This window comes from Puma concolor, chromosome D3 (assembly GCF_028749965.1).
Source record: "Puma concolor isolate L17-30 chromosome D3, mPumCon1.1.hap2, whole genome shotgun sequence".
Taxonomy (NCBI): Eukaryota; Metazoa; Chordata; class Mammalia; order Carnivora; family Felidae; genus Puma; species Puma concolor.
Window position 1 is genome coordinate 85,830,692 of NC_141678.1, and position 23,375 is coordinate 85,854,066.

Consider the following 23,375-nt stretch of genomic DNA (forward strand, 5'->3'; position numbering starts at 1 on the left):
TAATCACGGGAGAACTCTAGGTGTTGGAACTCTCAAATACAGAATATGAGAAATATAAGTACAAAATGTTTAAAGTAATAAAGGATACATTTAAAGCCATGGTTATACAGTGAGGGATTTGAACAGAAAAGGTTGAAAACGAACATTCAAATGGAACTTCTATAATTGAAATTTAAATAGCCATTCATATAAAAACTCCGTGAACAGGTTGAATAGCAGATTAGATGCATTTGGAAAAATGATCTGTGAACTCAGGGCTCAGAACCATGTACACATAATGGTAAGAAGATAAACCTGAGAGAGAGGCAAGGAGATAGGAAACATGTAGTAATGACTAATTGGAGTGCTAGAGGAATGGAGAAGAGAGAATTGTTAAAGAATTGCACAATATTTACAGAAAAATTAAAAAGAGAAATCCATAATCCAAGGAGCAGAATATAATTTTTTATTGTGGGAAAATACATATATAATTAAATTCACTTTCACTGTTTTAAAGTGTACAATTCAAGTGGCATTGGATACATTTACCATGTTGTATTAGAGTAGTAAAACATTCTAGTAAGGCTCTGAAAATGTCATTTTAAAGTTTGTATAAGATTTACAAGGAGGGGTGCCTGGGTAGCTCACTAGATTAAGTGTCTGACTCTGGACGTCGGCTCAGGTCGTGATCTCACGGTTTAGGAGTTTGAGCCCTGCGTCAGACTCTATGCTGACAGTGCAGAGCCTGCTTGGGATTCTCTCTCTCCATCTCTCTCTGCCCCTCCCCTGCTCTCCCTCTCTCTGCCTCTCTCAAAAGAAATAAATAAACTTAAAAGATTTAGAAAGAATAATGTGATAGTAATACAGTTATATAATGTAAATAGTTGTTTACAGTCATTTAAAATTTTAAACAAAGAGCAAAATTAATGTTACATGTATTCAGGTTTATTCTCACAAAACACAATATTCTAACAAAGAGAAATTAATTACCATAAAAAAGATGCACAAGCATCTTTAAAATCATTATTCTAGTATATTGAATTGAGAATTCCATTTGAGATTCAAGTTATAATTATTATACTTGTCTATAATTTTAAGAATAAATAAAAATTAAAATGGTACTTACTTACCTAATCACTTATTTTGGGAGACTGACATTTTTATGACTCTTTTTGTGGTTTGCCAATCATCAATATGCAATTTAAACTATCAGGCTAATTTATTACAGCTGGTAACCACAATTGAGCACGTTACAAATCCGTACTGTATTGGGCTTCTACAGTGATTTATATCTGAGGAGGAAGACTTTTTTTTTAAGGTTCATTTATTTATTCTGAAGAAGAGAGTGTGCACATGCACAGGGGAGGGGCAGTGAGAAGGAGAGAGAGAATCCTAAGCAGTCAGTGCAAAGCCCTGTGCGGGGCTCGAACCCACGAACTGAGAGGTCATAATCTGAACCTAAACTAAAGTCAGACACTTACCTGACCAAGCCACCCAGGCGCCCTGAGAAGAAAGACTTTAAAGATTGAAATTGTTGATTTTCCATTGCATGATGGGGTAAGGGCCCCGTTTCCTGCTTAAAGGACTATTCTTAAACCAGCAAAGATGGATTTTATTATCACAGGGACAAGCGTTGCTCCCCTGATGGGAGCTTTCTCCAGGGGCTATTCAGCTACAAAGTTCACTTTTGGTCTCACCAAGCTCATGCTCTCTTTCTGGAAAAGGACGAGCAGCTAGTGACTATCACTTAAGAAAACCTTCCTATACCTCAGCATTTATAATCATGGCATTATTCTCTGTCTCTTACCCAGAGTCATGAAACTGAATGTCTTATTGGTCTCCTATTCTCTTTTGTTACTGATTACCTTCCTTTGGACACTGCCAACTTTTATAACTTATTTGGCAGGTGGCTACTAAATGAAAATATGAATGAAAGAACTTGGCTAAAATAGCAAAAACAAAAGTTCAATGAGGGGAGGTTTGGTGCTTTTATTAAATGCAAGGTAAATATGCTTAAATGATTTATTTTTCCTGCTTTAAAATGTCATGTTGTCTGTACTCTCAGAGTCCATGAATATAATTGTATATATTAACATTCATTTCTGGCTTAATGTAGTTAATATTCATTATATTAATAATATGCAAGGAACATATGAGACACAGTGTTATTATTCCCGGGTAGCTTTCAAGCTTAAGGGGGAAAGATGCCTAAAGAATACATTGGAATCACCATAACATGCAATAGAGGTGATTAGAGAGGCATAATTTTAATTGGGATAAAGAGAAATTAGGTAAAATTTAAAGATGGACTTGATAAGTATGTTTTTCATACACACAGAGGGGATGAAAGGTATAGTCGAGTGGGGGGAGAAGAACCAAGGGCAAAGGTGTGCAAAGTTTGATGTGTGTTAATATCAAATAGAGAATAACGTACACTAGGCAAACTGTAAGTTAGAAATGAGGATGAGTCAAGGGTAAGTTCACTCTTACCTCAGTAAGTTCACTGAGGAAAGAATATGTGTTCCCATTGGGAAATTAAGTAATTAAGTGTCTTTAGAGCATAAGGAATTGGAAGAGGGTGGTGAGAGCTGTCACTAAAACCAACATTACATGAGATGTTGCGGATGTTGGACTTGACTTGATAAATAATGGAGAACCATTGAAGGTTTTTAAGCAAGAGAATAACCGGTAAGGCTTACATTATCACTAGATTGCTGTGGAGCAGTATGTACATGAATTTATTGGGGTTAGTACCAGAGTGAGTTCACTACCCGATATGGGAAAAAATGAAGTTGAGTTCTTCCCTCACATCTTAAAAAAATTCCAGGTAGATTACAGGTATTCATAAAGAAGCCAAACTTCAAACAAACAGACAAAACCAACCAACCAAACAAAAATAAACTAAAACTAAGATTCTTTTAGTAGATGTTGTATCTGTACAGAAGGGTAGGATTTCTTAAACAAGACATAAAAATCTCCAATCAAAAAGAAAATATTGATAAATGTATTCCACATTTTCAATAATTAAAAAGTTGACAGCACCCTGTACTAGTCAACTCAGTAGTGACTTAAGCATTTTGTTTTCACAGTTCTAGAGGGTGGGAAGTACAACATAAAGGTGCAGGCTGATTCAGTTCCCCAATGAGGGCTCTCTTTCTGGCTTGCAGATGGCCACCTTCTCCCCATCTTCTTACAGTTCAGAGAGAGAGCAAGCAAGTTCCTGGTGTCTTTCTTCTAAGGGCACGAATCCCATCATAAGGGTCCCACCTAATGATTTCATCTAAATCTAATGACTTCCCAAAGGCTCCATTTCCAAATGTTATTATACTCAGGGTTAGGGCTTCCATATATGGTTTTTGGGGGAATGCAATTGAGTCCATAGCACATCCTGTTTTCTATTTTTTGCCTCTCACTCTCTCTGTCCCTACACTTGCTCCTGGAATCATTCCCCAATAACCTAACTGCCCCCAAACTTTTGTCTCAGACTCTGTTTTTAACAGGAACCCAGACTAAGGAGTTGGCATTGGAAATCAGACTGAGGATGGGATTGAGGATCTCACTGGCCAATAGGCAAGAAGACTGTGGCGAGTGGTAAGTGAAACCTGTGAGTCAATGAGAGGCAAGTTCTGTTCTGGGAACTGACAGGAGTTATGGCTACGGTGCTGCAGGGCTGAGACCAAGAACTGAGGCTGGAGAAGTAGAATGGGGTTAGATTATGCTGGTCCTTGCAGGACATCTGGAACAGTTTGGTCTTTCTCCTAAAGCAAACGGGAAAGCAGTGACATATTTTAAGCTATGGAAACAATATGGTCATATTCGCATTGAACATATCAGCATGATGGACACACTAGAAAGTGGGGGGTAGATGGTTATGAATAGGTGTCGGACAATGAGTGTAGAGGCTATTGCACTAGTACAGGTGAGAGCGGGTGAGAGTTTGGACTAGGAGATTGAAAGCAAAGTCCATAGGAACCTTTCCTGGAATTTTAAACAGAACATTTCTGCATTTAATGGAGGATTTGACCAGTTGACTATAGTGGCATCTCTGAATACTCCTTTGAATGACTGTCTGATAATTTCACCAAAAGAAAAAAAAAAAAAAAGTCTTGTTAAAACTCATGATTTCCTCAATTTTCTTTACTTTTCAATCTATTCGGTACAATACAAGGAAAACAATTCGCATATTTTCCCATTCCAAACAGTAGCTGTATGTTTAACAGGCAACTCAATGGCATCAACACTAAACCAGCTGGGGGTCCGCCAATGTAGGCCAGTCTAGGCTAGGCTGTTCTGTGGTTTCTGCTTCAATATGCGGGTCTAGCTGGGCTCAGACCGCCTCCGGGGCGGGGCTCAGGTAGGATCCAGGAGGAATTCTGAGGTGTAAGCTCCAGCTGTAGCAGCTATCTAGGGAAAGCCCTTTCCATGGCAATGCCAGAAGCTTGAGGGAAATAGCTCATGCATCTGAGACTTAAAACTGTCAAAGTGCTGCTTCTCCACATATTCCACTGGGCAAAGCAAGTTGCATGGTGAAGACCAGTCCAAGGAGATTGGGGGAAATGTACTCCACCTCTACGAAGCCAGCACAGGGTTGGGGAAGCATACTCCTACTTCAGAAGAGGGAAGAATTGTGGCCAATAATTCAACCTGTTGTAAAATCTAAACTAGATCATAGTCTCCCCAACCAAACCTGGAAGCTTTTTGACAATTCCTTTCACCCCAGTCCTTACCCAACTACTGAGTCAGAAGTAGTTCCTTTGTGTCTACATTGCTCTTAAAGGGACGGTTGATATATATATATATATATATATGTATATATATATATATATATGTATATATATATATATATATATTTTTTTTTTTTTTACAAGGAAGCCTATGTCATTTTGTAAGGCTTTTCTCAAGTGCAAAATTGTAGTGACATTTGGGAAACCAAATAAATTTTGATTCATAAGGCCCAGGCTTTGTAGAAAGCAGAAAGGATTTTCTGTAATTTTTAAAAGTCAAGTTTTAAAAATTATGAGCCAAGCCCAGAGTATTGAACGTAGTTTTATACTACCAAAGGAAAAATATTTGATATTATAAAATACTTATTGCTTTACCATGAATGAAAGAAAAAGTTGAGTCAGTAGGTTAGAAGGGATGGTTCTGAAGGGACCTAACCGGTATCAGTGCTGGTAGGTTAAGACAGTTAAGTGCGGAAGTGATAGATTTGGAGGATTCATAGGTCGGATTTAAAGCCTGACCTTTCAGATTTGTGCCAAGAGGAAAAACATAAAATCTGTTTAAATTATCAATGGCTAAGGGATGGTGTTTTGTCAAATGGGCCTGAAGTTAGCTTTGTAGAATTTGACCACTCCGGGGTGGAGTGGTCAAAGTAGACAAGAGTGCCCAAGCATTCTAAAGGGGAGAAGTCTTTAGAAGACACCTTGAGTCAGAATGAGAAAAGGTAGAATGTATGACAAGTGAGGATGGGACTAATGATACCTGTAGCAGGTCCCACTTCTAAATGCCTAAAATCATCCAGGATGTGGAATGTCAGGGTACAAGATAGTGATGACTAGAGAGGGCTCAAGGGTGAGGTGTTCACCTTCCCATTCAGATGAATGCAAGTCACATGCCCTTGATGACTGGCTCTTTACCTCTGAACCCTGGGAGATAACTCCTATTTAAAAAAAGGAAAGGAGGGGTGCCTGGGTGGCGCAGTCGGTTAAGCGTCCGAGTTCAGCCAGGTCACGATCTCGCGGTCCGGGAGTTCGAGCCCCGCGTCAGGCTCTGGGCTGATGGCTCGGAGCCTGGAGCCTGTTTCCGATTCTGTGTCTCCCTCTCTCTCTGCCCCTCCCCCGTTCATGCTCTGTCTCTCTCTGTCCCAAAAATAAATAAACGTTGAAAAAAAATTTTTTAAAAAAATTAAAAAATAAAAGAAGGAAAGGAGAAGGAGGTTTGAAGAAATCTTGAATACATTTTTTAATGGTTGTGTCACATGGGGCAAGCTTGCAAAACAGGGGTGATGGGAGTGCTTTCTCTGCAGAATGACGAGGTGTTATCAGGGGAGCTCTGCAGACAGGTGGCTGTGAACACATCTACCAACAGAATACATTTTCAACCTGAAAGTGACTGTTACCTTAAATTGCGAAAAATCAGAGCCTTCTGCCCTCAGTGAAAATAAGGGTCAAAATTGAGGTCACCTAGAAGTTGAACTGATTCATCAAAACGATGGAAATTTGCATTTTTGCACGTACGAGTTATTAGTCTGAAACATAAACACACACATATCATTTTGAAATAAGAACTCTCAAGATGCTTCATTCTTAAATGTCTGGTTAGAGTCTCTTAAGGTAAATTGGTCTCTTCTGTTTTGTAATGTTGTAGAATTGTTGTTTCACCTGCAGTTGTTTTGATATTTATTGTTCCAGTTCTACATATATGAAAGGTTAGAGATTAAGTAAAAAAACACAATCCAATGTAATGAGCAGAATAAAATTCTTCTCCGCGGATTTTGGCCAAAGATACAAGAGTTCTTGACTGCAAATTTGAACGCACCGGCCTATCAAAGTCACAGACCACCAGAGCCTTGTGCACAATCTAGTACCATTCAACAGAATGAAGACTTGTTCACTCAAATGGATTTATTTTACTATTTTTTGTTGCCAGCAAAAGGTGAAATGGAAAGTTTGAAATATGCCTGAAAATCTGGTCAGCATCAGCAGCCAAACCAGATAATTAGGACAAAGCCATACTCAGCACCATATTCTTAGAATTTGTAGAGTACAAATTATCTGCAGCTGTGAATAACTTCTAATATTTAAGCAATGGGTAAAAATTTTACTTTTTGACCCGAACTGTCTGGCTTGGCTCTCTCCATAGGCATTATGGCCAACTTTCCATTTTGCTTTGTACTTTACAGGCGTGGGCAAAATCTGGACAGTTAAGAAGCTGAGTAATTTTTTCTTAATTTGGTAAAATAAAGCAAAACTACTTAGCAGGTCATTTATTATTCATTGCTATATACTATCTCTTGATAAATGGTTTAAATAATCAAAGTATTAATTTTATGTTTATTTATAAATTGAGATATAGAAATAATTTGTCTAGTCCAAGGAAAGAAGGAATGTTAACACTGGAGTATAGCCAGATTTTTCTTGGTCATTATAAACAAACTAATTAAAAGAATAGGTTTAATATTTTTGGGGGGAGAACTAGCTGGTACACATTCCTGGAGAGTTCGATAGTTTTACAGAAAAATTTGTGAAGAAAGGAATACAAAGGAGATGCAAAATACATTAACATTTTTTCAATAGAGAAAGAGACCGAACTGGTATGAGTCTGGAAAAGGGAGTTAAAGCTTTTTGGTAAGTGGGAAAGGGCAATTGGACATTACAGAGTTCTGATTCCTGGGATATGGACCATGAAAGGTGGAATCTAAAAGAAAAATTGCAAAGTGAAGGAAAGGACTGAATGAATATCAGCACGTGCTCAAAGAATATGTCATTAGCTATAAGAGCTTCTTCCAAAGTAATATATTTTTTGTTTTTGGAAGTAATCTCTTCATAACTAGGAAAAAAAAAAGCCAAAACAAATGAATCAGATTGAGTTTCTCCCTTAAAATTTTGAACCTGGTCCTTGCTTTCAGTGTTAGAGGATATGTACAGCTGTAAATAATTTACACTCCAAAAGTTACAAGAATGAGACTGAGTGAAATACGAGTAATTCTGGAGAGGAGCCAGAGAGAAAGGGAAGGTTAATTCGATACGTCCTGCAGTATCCAAGAAGTTAGTTTACTTAATATGTGGTGAAGAGCAGATAAAATTTATCCAAAATAAGTTTTTAAAGTTAATCTACTGTATTCTAATTTTGTCCATAATACTTTCATATAAGTATATCTACCGAACCTGTAGAAAGTTAAGTGACTAAAAAGCTTTGCTATATAGCATCCTAATATAAATTTATCTTAATATTCGATTCATATATAAGTATGATTTTTCAGCAGCTCTGCTTAAAAGAATCTTATTTCTTAAACTTGAATACGATTTTCACTAATAAAACTATATTTTCTAGTATATAAAAATGCAAAGCATATTATTTATTGGCTATGATAAAGGGTGAAGATTTCAAAATATGTAAAAACTTTTTTTTTTCACTTTAAAGATAGTTGTCAGAAATATAAGCATGTTTGATGTTGACTGGTATTAAGATATTTGAGTGGAAAACTAAGATGGCATGACTGATTTTCACATTAGCACATGGTTAGTTTTGACTAAAGATTATCTTCTCCAAACATCCATTCCTTTCTTTGAACAATAAAAATAATAATAATACCACAATTATTCTAGGGAATACTATATCTACCAATTTAGGCATGAATTTTGCTTGTGATTGAAATTTTGCTTGTGTTTAAGGGAAAAACCATGTTTGCAAAAATGAGCACCTTCTTTAAATGGTACTGACTATTCGTTAAAGGACCAAGTAGAGTTGGCCATTAATATTAGTTTGAAAATCTGATAAAAAAAGGGAACATTGAAACACAATACAATTTAAAATTAAGCAAGTATTCACTAACATCTTCCAGTAGGCAACATCGAAGTAATTATTTTTATTAATCCTTAAATTGTTCCATTTTTTTTTTTTTAATTTTTTTTTTTCAACATTTATTTATTTTTGGGACAGAGAGAGACAGAGCATGAACGGGGGAGGGGCAGAGAGAGAGGGAGACACAGAATCGGAAACAGGCTCCAGGCTCTGAGCCATCAGCCCAGAGCCTGACGCGGGGCTCGAACTCACGGACCGCGAGATCGTGACCTGGCTGAAGTCGGACGCTTAACCGACTGCGCCACCCAGGCACCCCAATTGTTCCATTTTTTAATTCTAGTTCCTTTGAGTAGAAAATTGATGCCATTATTCCTAGGCTCTTTCATTTAACAAAGTTAAGATGAATGTATATATTTATTGTGGTGACTGGCTCTTGATTTTAGCTCAGGTCATTATCTCAGACACCTGCTGTGCTGACCTAGAGCCCACTTAGGATTCTCTCTCTCTCTCTTTCTCTCTCTCTCTCTCTCAAAATACATAAGTAAATATGTGTATGTATTTATGCATAAAACCATAAATAAATACACATAAACCATACATAGTTTTATAAAATACATAGTTTTATATATATTCCTTTTTTTTTTGTTTTCATTTTTTTTAACATTTACTGATTTCTGAGAGACAGAGTGCAAGCTGGGGAGGAGCGGAGAAAGAGACACACACAGAATCCGAAGCAGCTCCAGGCTCTGAGCTGTCAGCACAGAGACTGACGCGGGGCTCAAACTCACGAACCGTGAGATCATGACCTGAGCCGAAGTCGGAAGGCGAACAGACTTTTTATATGACTTTTATATGACTATATATTTAATTGTAGTCAAGACACTCAACTGACTGAGCCACTTGGGGGCCCCTAACCATTTTTTTTTAATACTATATTGTAGATATCACTTTATGGTCATGTATAGAAACATCTTCATTATTTTTTATAACTGGACAGCATTTTATTGTGTTAATATGCTACTACTTGTTTGTATAAAATACAGAACGCATTCTCACTGATACTCTCATTAACAATGAGACTGAGGATTTCTACTAAACCTCTTCTATCTCCAATCTGTGTCTCTTTCCACCCATGTTGCAAATCCTGTTTCTTGAAGATCTGAGAAATGTAACATTAGCATATCACAAATCACGTAATTTCTCATTTGCTTTATCTGCAATATGCACACAACAGTCTGAGAATAACAATACCAATACTTCCACCAAGAAGATGATTACTGAAAATAATTTAAATTTGTTTGCAGGGTTTTTTGGTCAAATTATCACAATTCAGAAAACTTGAAATTATCAATCACTGTGTGGATGTACTAACTGGATATACAGGTAAGTTCATTTGTTTCCTTTTATTTTGGAGTTTTAGAGATTGTTTTTCAATTTATTTCTACATGGCTCCAAAGTTGAATATACTAAACAAGATATACTGAAAGGGTATCTTTAATTTCTGTCCTGTTCTCTCCACGCAATAACCCCGTTAGTTGTCACTTAAAATTTTATAGTTTGTCCATTTGTTTTTAATATGTCATATATAAAATGTATTATATGTATAAGTATAGTTGACCCATGATGTCACATTAGTGTCAAGTGGACAACACAGTGATCTGAGAATTCTCTCTGTTTTTCTGTGCTCACACAAGTGTGGCTACTATCTGTCACCGTACAATCTTGTAATACCATTGATAATATTCTCTATGGTGTACCTTTTATGCTTTTGTGTTTTTGTGAGTGTGTTTGTAATTTTTTAAAAATATTCATTTATTTATTGGGAGAGTGCAAACAGGGGAGAAGCGGAGAGGGGGGGACAGAGGATCTGAGGTGGCCTCTACACTGACAGGCTGACAGCACAGAGCCCAATGTGGGGTCAAACTCATGAACTGCGAGATCATGACCCGAGTCGAAGTCGAACACTCAACTGACTGAGCCACTTGGGGGCCCCTATCCCCCCCTTTTTTGATGGTATATTCCAGACATCATTTTATAGTCATGTATAGAAACATCTTCATTCTCTTTTATAACTGGACATTATTTGTTGTGTTAATATGGTACTAGTTATTTATCCATTCTAATATTGACAAATATTTGTGCTATGTCCAATCTATGTTTTTTAGCTATTCTTGGAATTTATAGTATTGTTTAGATGTCCTTTTCTATATTCACCAGCTTGTCTTTGGTATATATTTCTACAGGGGGTATTGCTGTTGCATGAAAAGCTGAAAGGTATATTTAATTGTGCTAAATAGTGCCGATATTTTTATGATTTTTGAACATTTTTGTATTTTTCTTTAGAATTAGATCTAGATATGATCCATACGTTGCATTTGGTCGAAATGAATTTAAGTGTCTTAATCTATAAATCCCTGTTCTTTCATCCTTGAAATTTATTTATTGATGTAACCACATGTAGAATTTCATTTTCCTCTCTGCATTTCTTATAAACTAAATGCTGTATTTAGAGGTTTGATTTGGTTTTGGCAATAAGTGTCCAAAACTTCTATACAGGAAGTGTTGGGTAGTTCTATCAGGACACATACAATAAATGGATGCCCTCCTTATGTGATGTTGTGATGTTGGTAGCTATTGATGACTATTTCCTGGATTCATTATTAATTAGTGATATGGAGACTTATGATACTCTAATTCAATTGTAATATATCTAATTATTTCTTTCCCCCATCCTTTCTGTGTTCTTTTTCTGGAATTATGATTAGACGACATTTTTTATATCTCCATATAATCCTGCATATTCCATAACCTCTCTCTCACATTCTCCAAATCTTTTATTTCTGGAGTGCATTCTAGATTTTTCTTTTGTTTCTATTTTCAAGTTCACTAATTATCACTTCAGCTTGGTCTAACTGCTGGTTAACCACCTCAGCTTGGTCATCTGCTGGTTAGCCACTTCCAGGGAATTTTAAAATCTTTAATCACTTAGTTTTTATATTTAGAATATCTATTTGTTTATTTAAGAACTACTTGGGCAACTTTCATAATCTCTTGATTTTGCTTATACTTTTAAGACATTGGCACTCATTGAACTTACTTGTTTTTGGTCTGTCTCAATTCTAATACATGAAGTCTTTCTAGTTTTTATTGTGCTTTCTTTTTTCTTCCTGGTTTCACTTATTATGTCATGTGTACTCATATATTGTGCTGTGTGCATGTGTGTGTATGTGTGTATGTGTGTGTATGTGTGTATGTATGTGTATGTGCAGATCATTTGGGAGAGGACTTTATCTGTGAGAATTTTGGGGATCTTGAGGTCTTTCAGCTCTGAACCATTTTAAAATAAATTTGCTGAGAACTTTAAGACTAAGGAGGTCATGGAAGTTGATCTCCAAACTCACACAGGTCCAGCTTATACTTCTGTATTTTCAGGGAATATTTTTGCCTTTAACATTCAGCACAAGCTTAAGACAGGCAGATGTTAATTGATCCTTTACATTCTACACAGCAGGCTAATTGATCATTTACTTTATGCTGAGGTCATAGCTATTCGAGTTCTAGTTTAATGTGAGAATCTATGCCATTGGGCTCTAGGCTTTCCTTTCTCCTGTGCCCTGAGGTGTCCTCCAAATGGAAGCTCAACATCACTGAATTTAGGAAAATACCCCCACAATGAAAGCTGACTTTAGCACACTTCTTCCTTGATTTCTTACTTCTACTTTACATTTGGCCTAATATTTCTTAGTTTCTTTACAAGTTCAGCAAAACATTGTTTCTGTTTTATACCAGCTATTTAAAATCTGATAATTAGTAGAATTTTAAGAGGGTATTTAGATCACTACGCTGCCAGGAAGAGAAAACTATTTCATGATATATAGAATTTAAAAACTTTTTTTTCAACGTTTATTTATTTTTGGGACAGAGAGAGACAGAGCATGAACGGGGGAGGGGCAGAGAGAGAGGGAGACACAGAATCGGAAACAGGCTCCAGGCTCCGAGCCATCAGCCCAGAGCCCGACGCGGGGCTCGAACTCACGGACCGCGAGATCGTGACCTGGCTGAAGTCGGACGCCTAACCGACTGCGCCACCCAGGCGCCCCTAGAATTTTAAAGTTAGTGTAAGTGATAAACTATCCAAACCAAAGATTTCAATGTCTTGTGCCTCAAATTAAGCAGATTTAAGAGTAACTCTAAGAGTTCCTTGCCTGGAAATAAAAACAAACAAAAAATAAGAACGGTTTCCTAAACACATCACACACAGTTATTAGGATTGTTTGATTCCCAAGGAACAAAATAAACTTCAAGATTGGCAAGCATACCGCAATGAATTAAATAGAAATGTTTCTTTTATCTTTTAAAGGAAAATTCTAGTTACTAAGTTACATTTGCTGGCATGTTAGAGGTAGTAAATTAGAAACTAGAAGTGATAGGGCTTGTGTGAGGGTATTTATCAAACCTCTGGTCGAATAGTTTAACAAGTGAGGTAGCTCTTGCTGGCAAGGAAATTAGAGATATAACTCAAGCTATTTGCACCTACAATCTACCAGTAGAACAACTTTATGATAGATTGATGTACTTGAGGATCTTGAGATAATCAACATTTTTCTCTCTCCATATGCTTACCTGTACTAGCATATTTCTTTTAATTAATGAGAAAAGTTACTGGGTCCAAAGTCAATATTTGCCAGCAAAGGAATTTTCGTGATCAGTGTGCCAAATAAAGCATCATCTGGTTTTATCTAAGTTTTGTCATTTCGTTTTCATCAACGATTGACTCTTGATGAGCTCGTACTGAATATCTACCAATTTGTATGGATCTGATTGCTGAGAATGCCTTCCTTTATATCTAACAATCTTGTATTATAATCGAGTAGCTACCGCTGTTTGGTGTGAGATGGGACCATTTTAGTTTGCCATCTCACCAGATGTCATCAGATCAAAGATGAGCAGAATTTTGGATATCATCAGACCGACTACCCTCAATTTTTAAATAAGTAAAAAAACAACAAAAAAAGACCAAGTCCTAGTGATTCGTGAAACTTTTCCCAAAGTCACTCAATTGTTATGTTTATGTGAAAAAAACCTATCCAAATCTTTGATATATAGCTGATTGAGTAAATCATACTCGTTAATGGAAACCTGGCACTTATGAAGATGGTGTGCTGGGAACTGAGAATAAAAGGTGATTAAGGCATGGGAACTGCTCTGAAGGAATTCACAGAGTTGGATGAGTATAACTATAAGGAAATAGTTATGCCTTCTGGTCAAAATAATTTCTAGTTATAGCTTTTAATGCATCTTTTCCATATCTATCACTGCAAACATGAAAAAGAAAAACTCAAGAAAACAGAACAAAACAAAAACTGAAAAGACCTTGTGCCAGAATTTTGAAGAATTGTAGACAATTATAAGGCAGATAGGGTACGTATATGAAAAAGTAGTCTTCAGCATCATTATTCTAAACTTTGATAGTGTTTATTCCGAATGGTACAAAGATGCTTTCTGTATTCCTTTTTAACAACATATACCAACCATCTAGAGAAGTGGACACTGACTCACAGATGTGTTTCCATGAGGTTGACAGATGTTTCTAAATACTTTGCTCTTGTCCCCCAGTACCCTGGTAAAGAAACAAAGAATGCAAATGCCAAAAATTTTCTCTGGAAAGAAATTTTTACGCACACACATGGTTTTGCATCTTTATATAGGTGTGTGAGCTGGCAGTGCAGCAGGGAATTCTATGAAAAGTATAGCTCTCTTCTAGAAAGAATTACAAGGAAGTATGATGACAGGAAGCCCAGCAGTGCATTCTAGGAATTCCTTTTCACATACTGTGTGGGTGGATTGTATAATGCAATTTAAAAGTACAAAGAGAATAATAACTAGTTATTTACATTTAAAAATTTTATTTATTTATTTAAAAAAATTTTTTTTAACATTTTTATTTATTTTGGAGAGACATAGAGAGACAGAGCACAAGCGGGAGAGGGTCAGAGAGCAAGAGGGAGACACAGAATCCAAAACAGGCTCCAGGCTCCGAGCTGTCAGCACAGAGCCTGACGCGGGGCTCAAACCCACGAACCATGAGATCGTGACCTGAGCTGAAGTCAGACGCTTAACCAGGCGCCCCAAAAAACTTTATTTTTTAAATGTGTATTTTCATACTGCTTTAATAATCTACATCACATAGTGGTGTAAGAGTACATGGACGTGTTTTATAAATGAATACATGTACTTATGGGTTCATACTGGATATAAGTAGAGAAGCAGAAAATCATGCAATGAGGGAGGGGGAAAAAGCGGCAAAAAAATATGGCTGACTATAGAGATGAGTTATATTGGTAATTCTGCGGAGCTTATAAGGATTGAAGGGAGCTCTGATAACTTAGGCAAACTTGCGGCCTCTCACAAAGGCTGTTGTTTTGTTTTGTTTGTTTTGCTATAAAACAGCTTTATTGAGATATGATTCACATGACTTACAGTTTACCCATTTAAAGTATATAATTCGGTGGCTTTAGTATATTCACAGAGCTGGGCAACCATCGTCACAATCAACTTTAGAATATTTTTGTCACCTAAGGTGAAAGAAAACCAAGAAAGAAGCCTGCAGCCTTTAGCAGGCACTTCCCATTTCCCTTCAACCTCAACAGCACAAACAATAATCTACTTTCTTTCTATATTTTCCCATCCCCGACATTTCATATAAATGGAATCATAGAATATGTTGCCCTTTTCTGGCTTCTTTTACTTAGCATAATGATTTCAAGCTTCCTCAGTGTTATAACATGTATCAGTATTTTCTTTCTTTCTTTCTTTCTTTCTTTCTTTCTTTCTTTCTTTCTTTCTTTCTTTCTTTCTTTCTTTCTTTCTTTCTTCTGCCAAATTATATTCCAGTGTGTAGATATACCACGTTTATCAGTCAGTGGGCATTGGGTATTTTTCCCCCATGTTTTAGCTATTATAAATAATACTGCTACAAGCATTTGAGTACAAGTTTTTATGTGGATGTAAGATTTTATTTCATTTGCATCTTTACCTGGGATCAATCAGTGGGTCATAGGGAAACTCTATGTTTAACATTTTGAGGAACTGCCCAACTGTTTTCCAAAGCACCTGCACCATTTTATATTTCTACCAGCAACAGGTGAAGATCTATTTCTTCCATATCTTTCACCAACACTTGTTATTATATGTCTCTTTTATTACAGCCATCCTAGTGGATGTAAAGTAATATCACATTGTGGCTTCAGTTTGCATTTCCTAACGACTAAGTTGCTGAGTATCTTTTCATCTGCTTTTTCATTAGCCATTTGTATATCTTTTTTAGAAGACATATATATTCAAGTCTTTTGCATATTTGTAAGTTGGATTGTTTACCTTTTTGTTGTTGAGTTGTAAGAGTTCTTTATATATTCTGGATGCTAGGCCATTATCACGTATGTGATTTGCAAACATTTTCTCTCGTACTCTTCCTTTTCTTCATAGTTTTTTTTTCATCCATGCCAAAGTTTTAAATTCTGATTAAGTTCAGTTTATCTATTTTTGTTGTTGTTGTTGTTGTTGTTGTTGTTGCTTGTGTTTTTGGTGTCATGTTTATGAAACTACTGCCAAGATCTAAGGTAATGAAGATTTGTCCTTATGTTTACTTCTAAGAGTTTTATATTTTTAACTCTAAAATTTATTTTTTTTTTAATTTAAGTTTATTTTTTTTTATTTTGAGAGAGAGAGAGTGCGATCTGGGTAGGGGCAAAGAGAGAGAGGGGAGGGAGAGAATCCCAAACAGGCTCTAGCCTATCAGTGCAGAGCCAGATGCAGGGCTCGAACCAACAAACTGTGAGGTTATCACCTGAGTCAAAATCAAGAGTTGGACACTCAACCGACTGAGCCACCCACATGCCCCTTAACTCTCAAATTTAGGTCTTTGATCCATTTTAAGTTATTTTAGTGTGTGTGTGTATGGTATGAAGTAAGGGCTCAATGCCATTTCTTTGCATGTGGATATCCAGTTGTCCCAGCATCACTGGTTAAACAAACTGTTCTTTCTCCATTAAATTGTCATAGTAATGTTGTTGAAAATCAGTTGGCCATAGATTTATAGGTTTACTATTGGACTCTCAGTTCTGTCCCATTGATCTATATGTTTATCCTTATGCCATGCTGTTTTGATAGCGGTGGCTTTGTAGTAAATTTTAAAATTGGAAAATGTACAACCTCCAACTTGTTCTTATTTTTCAAGATTATTGGGCTATTTGGGTACCTGCAATTACATATGAATTTTAAAATTAGATTTTCAATTTTCACCAGAAAAGACTGTTGTGATTTTGATAGTGCCTGCATTGAATCAATAGAGTTTGGGGAAGTATTGCCATTTAATAATATTAAGTCTTCTAATTGTTGAGCATAGGACATCTTTATTTATGTATATATTTGCCCTATCCTTCAGCAATGTTTTGTGGTGTTCAGTGCACAGCACTTGCACCATCTTGTTTAAATTTATTACAAGTTATTTTATTCTTTTGGATGATATTATAATTGGAATTGTTATTTTAATATCCTTTCATATTGTTTGTTGCTTCTGTACAGAAATGCAACTGATCCTTGTGTTGATTTTATAATCTACAGTTTTGCAGAATTTGTTAATGTGCTAATAGTTTTTATATGGAGTAGGGTTTTCTACATGTAAGATCACCCCACCTGTGACTAGAGATAGTTTGTATCCAATTTAGATGCCTTTAAATCTTTTCCTTGCCTGTTTACTCTGGCTAGGACTTCCAGCAAAATATTGCATAGAAGTGAAGTGAGAGTGAGCATCCTTTCTTATTGATACATTAGTTAATTTTTTTTTATTATTTTTTTTTTTAATTTTTTTTTTCAACTTTTATTTATTTTTGGGACAGAGAGAGACAGAGCATGAACGGGGGAGGGGCAGAGAGAGAGGGAGACACAGAATCGGAAACAGGCTCCAGGCTCTGAGCCATCAGCCCAGAGCCGACGCGGGGCTCGAACTCACGGACCGCGAGATCGCGACCTGGCTGAAGTCGGACGCTTAACCGACTGCACCACCCAGGCGCCCCGATACATTAGAGAGTTAATAGAGAAAGCTTTAAGTGTGTGATTTGTTAGCTGTGGGTTTTTCATATGTACCCTTTCATGTTGTGGACATTCCTTTCTACTCCTAGTTTCCTGAGTGTTTCTATTAGAAGGTTGTTGGACTTTGCAAACTGCTTTTTCTTCATCTATTGATATGATAATATGTATTTTTGTCCTCCCTTCTATTATAGTGTTATATTACATGGATTGATTTTCATATGTTGGAACACCTTTGCATTCCTGGACTATATCCCACTTTTTCATGGTATATAATCCTATCACTATGCTATTATATTCTACTTTCTAGAATTTTGTTGAGGATTTTTTTCCATCCATATTTATAAAGGACATTGGTCTGTAGTTTTCTTGTGATGTCTTTGGTTTGGTAAAATAATGCTAGCCTCATTGAATCAGGAAGTATTACCTCCTATTCTATTTTTGAAAGAGTTTGAGAAGGATTAATATTAATAACTATGTATGTATGTATGTATTTAAGATTTCACTAGCGAAGCTTTCTTCTAGTTCTGGGCTTTACATATTAGGATTACTCATTTTTCTTTACTTGTTATAGGTCTAAGATTTTCTATTGATTTCTGAGTCAGTTTTGGTAGTTTCTACATTTCTGTGAATCTGTCCATTTTGTCTAGATTATCTAATTTGTTGGCATACAGTTGTTCATAGTATTCTGTTATAATGTTTTTTTTTTTTTAATTTCTGTAAAGTTGGTAGAAATGTTCCTACTTTCAATTCTATTCTATCAATACAATTTTTATCTTTACCCTTCTCATTATTCTTTCTATTCTATCAATACAATTCTTACATTTACCCTTCTCATTATTCTAACCGAAGGCTGCCAGTTTTGTTGATCTAATAAAGAAAAAAAAACTTTTGGTTTTATTGATGCTCTGTATTTTTCTTTTATTCTCTATATTGTTTATCTGTGCTCAAATCTTAGTTTCTTCTTCTAGTTTTAGGTTTAGTTTTTTTTTTTTTTTCATATAGTTTCTTAAGGAATATAATTAATTTATTGATTTGATTCACAAAGACCTCCTACTTTGTTTCAGAGGACTTTCTCCTGGTTAAGTATCTATTTGGTTGCTCTAAACCTGTACTTATCTTGCAGATTTCCAGTGGGTAGATTCTGGCAGTTTTAACACGTTTTCAGTTTCTTAGCTCCAGAGTTGCCAGTTCCACCATTTTTGCTGAGTGGTCTTAGGCTCAGAGACATTTTGCATTCATTTGGAAAGGACAGTTTTGTCATGGATCTATGTTAACTTTTCCAACTTCCATCACGGTAAGGTCTAAAGGTTCTGACCACTGTCAGAACAATGGCGTAATGCCAATCACACTAGATGAGGAAGAAGTGACTGGTATGTTGATGACTTTGCTAAGATACATGCCCTACCAAGGTTGAAGGAAAAGCCCTACCAAATTAGTAAAATTTTAGGCACAAAGGAAAACACATTCAGATTACCATATCTTGTATCTCCCACCATTACAAAGGAAGCATAACTGATCTATTTTTCAGCTGTAGTACTTAGCTAGCAATGTTGTGAATGGCACATAACAAGATTACTTGTCTGCTCATGGGGATTGTGCCTAATAGTCTTATTTGTGCTTATTTATATTTTCTGATCTCTTTCAAATAAACGTATATTATGTTTTAAATACTATTTTTCAACAAAATATTTTTAAGAGAATTTTATAAGTTTCTCACAAAATAAGAGTGAGTGGGCAGACAGAAAAATATTTTGACAAGTAATTTTTCATCGCTGAAGTCAAGATTCTTTATCTGTAAAATAATGATTTGATTATATTAGTTGTTTTCGAAAGTGCTCCTTGGAGTCTGGGGAGTCTGTGGATGACCTCCAAGGGCTATTGTTGGAGGAAATTAGATGTGATGAGAGTTTCCAAGTGGGCAGGTTTCCAAGTCCTCCTCCAAGAATCAATGGGAAAAGTTCCACTTTTGACGTACATGACTTCTGTGTAATATATATGTATCTTTTATTCTTAAAAGAAAGGACTCCATTACTTCAAAAACATTTGAAAGCTAATGTGAAAAATAATTGCTTCAGTTATTTCTGACTATATGCTGTCAAAATATCAAAATATAATTATTTTATTATTTTTCAAATTGCCTAGAGCATCATCTGAGCTTGGCCTGTGGAACGATTTGGGGAACAAATAGAAGACAAAAGCATTCGGTTATGAGTATTTTAAAAGTTTTAATAATAACATATACTGCTGAGCCCTTGTAGATTATTTTAGTTAAAGTGATAATATGTATTAGTTTCAAATTTTAAGATCTCAGAGATATCATAAATAGGATAATTGTCATTGAGATATTTTTCAAGGTTTCTAGACATCAACAGATAAAGGAAATTGTAAATACAGAAGCTACCTTATTATAGTTGTCTAGTGTTTATTTCTATCATTATTCAGAAAGGTAGAGCCTGACTAGTTTGAGCCAATAATAATGCAATTTCTACTTGAAGAAAAAAGACGTAGTACCATTCTTATACTATCCTATAAAACACATTACTGTCATTGAAATCTTTAGGAAGGTTGTTTAATAATATTCATAGGCCTAACTTTAACATATGTTTATTTTCCTACCTCTAGGATTTAGATGAAATTATACTGTTTTTATCTGGATCATTACCAAAAATGTTTCCATTTTTATTGATTTAGGATATCTTAAAATTCATGAAAAAAATCAACATATACATTTTTATGACCATATAGTGTGGGAATATGCCAAAATAAGATTGTCTTTTAAAAATATATTTTTTTGGGGCGCCTGGGTGGCGCAGTCGGTTAAGCGTCCGACTTCAGCCAGGTCACGATCTCGCGGTCCGTGAGTTCGAGCCCCGCGTCAGGCTCTGGGCGGATGGCTCAGAGCCTGGAGCCTGTTTCCGATTCTGTGTCTCCCTCTCTCTCTGCCCCTCCCCCGTTCATGCTCTGTCTCTCTCTGTCCCAAAAATAAATAAACATTGAAAAAAAAAATTAAAAATAAAATAAAATAAAATAAAATAAAAATATATTTTTTTAAAATATAGGAACCTCAGTTCCTTTTTTTTTTTCCTTCTTTCCTGTAGTTTTTTAAAGTCAAAAGAAGTTATACCTGGGGTGCCTGGGTGGCCCAGTGGGTTAAATGTCTGACTTCAGCTAAGGTCATGATCTCGTGGTTCATGGGTTTGAGCCCCGTGTCAGGCTCTGTGTTGAGAGCTTCAGATTCTGGAGCCTGCTTCAGATTCTGTGTCTCCCTCTCTCTCTGCCCCTCCTCCATTTGCACTCTGTCTCTGTCTCTCAAAAAAGTAAACATTAAAAAAAAAAAAAACTTAAAAAAAATTATGCCTGGACAATTGGATAATAGGAGATATATAATGAGAACATTAAGGCCTTTATTTAATTAGCTAATGGTAATACATTTTTTTATTTAAATTAAATAGATGTTTTGTATGTCCTTTGCTTTCGCAGAATTTTAACTCTCTTGTTTCCAATAGTTGGACATAAAAGAGATTTGAATTCATCAATATCAATTAACCAGAATGAAATGAAATCCCGACTAATATTTACTCCTTTTAAGTGTTTAGAATGAAAAGAATATTATTTTTTTATATTGTATAATGGAATCTATATATCATTATTACTGTTACTATTGTTATTACACCTGACATTTATTGAGTGCTTGCAAAACACCAAACTCTGGATTTTATTTTGTAAATGCAAAATAATTCTTATAACAATAAATTGGCCTATCTTTGCAGAGGAGGATGGTGAAGTGCGTACATTTGTTTACCCAGCAGACCCAGCCTTGAAAGGGCCAGTGACAAGGGATTTGTGGGAGGATAAAACCTGTTTCCAGGCAGGTTTCCCACTGTGGGTGGAGAGCAGTTGAGCAAACTAAATATCCACAGTCTTTAAAAAATGTATTTTATTTTTCAGTGGATTTCTTCAGTGGATTTCTTTTGTGGATTTCACTAGCAGTAGGATCTCTTTTCTTTATTCTTCAGTGGCTTTTGTAGTCTTGAATTTTCCTGGAACTTTGTTATACTTCTGTCCCTGTCCTGGGTGTCCATGCTAATAACCGTCCTCAGGGAAATTATCTCCTTTGCTTAATAATATTTCTTCAACAACATAGATGGACCTAGAAGATATGATGCTAAGTGAAGTGAGTCTGTCAGAGAAAGACAAGTACCATATGATTTTACTCATATGTGGAATTGAAGAAACCAAAAAAACAAACAAAGGCCAAAAAAAATGAGAGAACAAACAAAAAACCCAGACTCTTAACTGTAGAGGACAGATGGTTGCCAGAGGGAAGGGGGTGGGGATTGAGAGAAACAGATAAAGGGGATTAAGAGTAGACTTACTGTGATGAGCCCTGAGAAATGCATAGAATTGTTGAATCATATGGCACACCTGGAACTAATATAACACTGCATATTAATTAAACTTAAAAAATACAATTAAAGAAAGGCATTTCTTCGTGCATTTTTTTCTGTGTTCCAAGCAGCTGCTATGTGTGGGAGAAGAAACCAGATCCCAATACCCCGTGGCCAGTCAGGTAGTGCCATGATGATCCTAGTGATAAATAACCCCATCAGTTTGGGTTTGTACTACCCTTGGATCCTCCCCGGACACTCTGGCGAGACTGACTTCTACCTGGAGGCAGCCTCCTTCTCTTTTGGGTGTTGTATTTTGTCATGTCCCCCACATTGGTTTCCCTGTCATCAGATCCAACATGCTTTTGATGTTTAGAAGTTTCCAAAAATGTCTTGTGTAATGCAAGCACTCTTTCTTCATTTCAGCACTGTTATGGGTTTATTTTTAATTCAACAACGGCCACATTTGTCATGTTAGTGGGATATAGCGTGTGAGGAGAGGAAAACTTGTATTTGGAGTCCGTTCTGTTAAAGTCTGCTGATAGCATATATGAATTTTGTGAAATGTCTCATCTGAGGCTTAAAAACGGATAGTCAAGACTAACCTTAATGTTTTGCTCTCTCTGGAAAATAAATTTTATAACTATACTAATGGTGCTTTGATAATTGTGGTTATTTTCTACTGTCTCATAGGATTTTTTTTAATTCTTCAGCTGTTTTGGTTTACCTCAAATATACTCTGTTTTAAATATTTATTAAGAGATTTCAAGCCTGTTAATATTGTGATAATGCATGTTACAAAAAGATTAAAGGTTAATTGAATATAGTACTTTAAAAATTCATGCCTTCTAATTATAATAGACCTGATGTTTTTATCAGAGTATGCTTTGCCATTTATACAGATCCTTATAACATAAGAAAAATGATAATAATTTTCTACATATTTTTTTTTTATTTCCCCGACTTTCTTTCAGTGAAGTTAAGTGTATATTCTAACATAGGCACATGCTGGGGTTAAGAATAAACCCATATCTCTTTAAGACTTGATTCATTGTTTCTTTAAAATAGTAGATTATGCTATGAAGCATTACTGTTTTCATAGTTTTTTATTACATTTTTATCATAGCTAGGATATATTACCAAAAAAAGGAAACTCCTTACATATAAAGCAATATTTTTTTTTCTTTCAGAGTGCAGATATTTCTTTTTTACAAGAATTCTAAAGGACAGGTTAGCAAAAAGCAATGAATTTTGGAAATAGTGAAAGGAAACTCACATGGAGAAAATGTATTCATAAATCTTAACAAGTTATAGTTTACTACTTAATATTTATTAATGTTAATCAGAACAATTATGCATTGAGGAGGGTTAGTTCTGTCTTGAATGAGATTT

General features: G+C 35.7%; 1 protein-coding gene across 7 annotated transcripts in view; it reads left to right on the forward strand.

The window, feature by feature from the left end:
- Positions 1-23,375, forward strand: part of CCDC102B (coiled-coil domain containing 102B) — a 205,989-nt gene that overhangs the window by 35,222 nt on the left and 147,392 nt on the right. For all 7 annotated transcript variants that reach the window (XM_086683199.1, XM_086683193.1, XM_086683191.1 and 4 more), the window contains 2 exons: positions 3,464-3,570; positions 9,810-9,888. The gene's annotated coding sequence lies outside the window, so the exon portion shown is untranslated. The remainder of the gene's footprint in view (positions 1-3,463; positions 3,571-9,809; positions 9,889-23,375) is intronic.